The sequence below is a fragment of the Nansenia antarctica genome (assembly GCF_963989245.1).
Source record: "Nansenia antarctica genome assembly, chromosome: 2".
NCBI lineage: Eukaryota > Metazoa > Chordata > Actinopteri > Argentiniformes > Microstomatidae > Nansenia > Nansenia antarctica.
Window position 1 is genome coordinate 30,932,812 of NC_137675.1, and position 2,500 is coordinate 30,935,311.

Here is a 2,500-nt window from a genome sequence, read left to right on the forward strand (position 1 = left end):
AATTAATGTTTATCGGTATTTATCGGTTTTATAAAATTGAACACGCATTTGAAAACTGCAGGAAGTTCACTCGAGACAGCTCAAAGGCTCAAGCAATCAATGAAAAAATAATGGAGTTGATGGCCCTCGACGACCAGCCTTTCTCTGTAGTAGAAGATAAAGGATTTCGCCAGCTAATTTCACATTTAGAGCCCCGGTATACACTCCCAGGGCTTAAAGTGGGAAAAAATCCTGTGCCTGAAACTTTTTCTTGGGGAGGGGGGTCACAGTTTGAGATATTGGGAGAGCGGGTACAGAAGACAGCTTCTTGTCTCAATGTTTAAATGCATTAATACTATTTTATAGTCAATACAAAATATATGTCTCAATGTTAAAATGCATGAATACTTTAAATGAATGTGCAACAATACTATGTGCAATATGACAACCCTTGTGTACATAAGGTTCAGATATAGGAAAAGTTAGGATATTTATAGCATAGCATAGAGTACAGCACAGTGTTTTATTGTAGTGTATAGTAGTATAGTAGATAGTGTACATAGCCTTTATTTATGTAAACCAGCTCTTTTCCCTTTTTTATTTTACCCTTGGCCCTCGTGTTTTTAGTCTTTTTCCAAGCACCAGGGGAGCCCCCCCTCCTAAATTTCGTTGTATGGTACCTGTACTGTATTACAGTTTTTCTCAATTGCTAAAACACATTTCACAAAACTTTCCTCCATTTTCCCAAAACTCTAAACACAACACACTTTTCTAAAGCTACATAAGCAAAACCACACCTTCTCTCTTCAAAACTCAAACTCAAACCTTACCCCTAATCCTAACCCTAACCTTACTGTAACCCTAGCACCTAACCCTAACCCTAGTTTTCCCACATGTATGATAGTCATGCATAAAAATAAATCTGCGCTCCCTGTCTAACGTTATATCTAACATTACATATTTTACATTACAGTAAGGCTGATTTTGCATGATAGTCATGCATTTTTAGATATCTATTTCCCCCCTTTAAATGGCATATGATGTCCGAAATTTGACTAAAGTTCAGCCGCGAAGTTGTTGCACTGTTGTCCTATCGAGTTTTACGTAAATAAAGGTTTGAAAAATGTTACCGTATTCCCACATGTACCGTAACATGTACAATACTGTACTGTATCCCAACTCAATGCAAACACTACAGAGGATCCATTACACACAACAATACTCACTGAAAACAATGTTCAGGGTGTGATGTTTTTTTATTTATGGAACTATACCACACACACACACACACACACACACACACACACACACACACACACACACACAACAATCATTTGCAACAAGTGTCTTAAATGTTGAGTCGTTATGTTTAATGAATGAAGCCAGGTGTGTTCATTGTGTTAAAATGTTGCTGACTGTGGCAAGCATTTTGCATCACATGAGCTTTAATTTGAGAATTTGACATTTTGAGCAGAGTTTTTTGCAACTTGTGTTTTAGCAAGACAAAATGTGTTTAGATTTATGAGAAAAGGAGGATTGTGTTTTGTGAATTGTGTCTTTATGTGAAATGTGTTTATGGTTTTGGCAAATGGGAGCTAGTTTTATTAAATGTGTTTAGAGAACTGGTCATTTGGTTTAGAGAATTGGCTTTTGTGTTTTAGCAATTGGGAAAAACTGTAATGACAATAAAGACCATTCATTCATTCATTATACTGTTTTATACTTAATAAAAATAAATAAAAAATAGATGTCTTTAAAAGGCCAAACTGATTGCATCACTTATTAAGCCACTATCACTATAACAATACAGAATAAAATATATACATGTCTTTAAAAGAACAAACTGATTACTTATTAAGCCACTATCACTTATATTCTCCTTCTTGGCACCACGTCCCATAAGGCTTCCCGTCACTACTCAGGGGTTTTCCTGGCTCAAAATGAGGCGGAGGTGGTACCAGTGGTGTTTGACATCGGGGGGGACCCATGAAGCAGGGCTGTCTGGGGGTCCTTAAACGAGCATCAAACACTTAATTTCTTGCATTCTGGTGAATTGATATGCACCAATTTGTGCCCTTTCGCCATCAATTTATGGTGGAAATGTCATTATATATGTAAAGGAAAAAACAATATTCAGGCACCAGATGGCCATTCAAAATATAATGTAATATAATGCAATATAAGGCTCTCAGGCATTCTGTACTTTCAAATATGTATTCTCCTTGAGCAGTCAACATCAACTATCAGCTGTTTCGCTAGCAAACACGAAAGCTAAGTTATTTGTGAAACAGCGCCCCCGCCACCACGTCGGCGCAATGCCGCAATTGCAGTTTTTTTATTTTTTTATTTTATTCTCCCGCGCCGGAAATCCGGCACTGTGCCGGAGTACTTTAAGCCCTGCACTCCCAAGTCGCCGCTATTTTGCAGACGTGTGCCTGCCTGCTATGTATGATACAGTCGCCACACACATCCATAGTCTGATCGATACTAGCGTAAGCCAGATAAGGTTTACCACGGACAT

At 37.9% G+C, this 2,500-nt stretch overlaps 1 protein-coding gene across 2 annotated transcripts in view; it reads right to left on the bottom strand.

Annotated features, from left to right (window-relative positions):
• arpc1a (actin related protein 2/3 complex, subunit 1A) overlaps nt 1-2,500 on the bottom strand; it is a 12,462-nt gene that overhangs the window by 5,082 nt on the left and 4,880 nt on the right. The gene's annotated exons all lie outside the window — the stretch shown is intronic.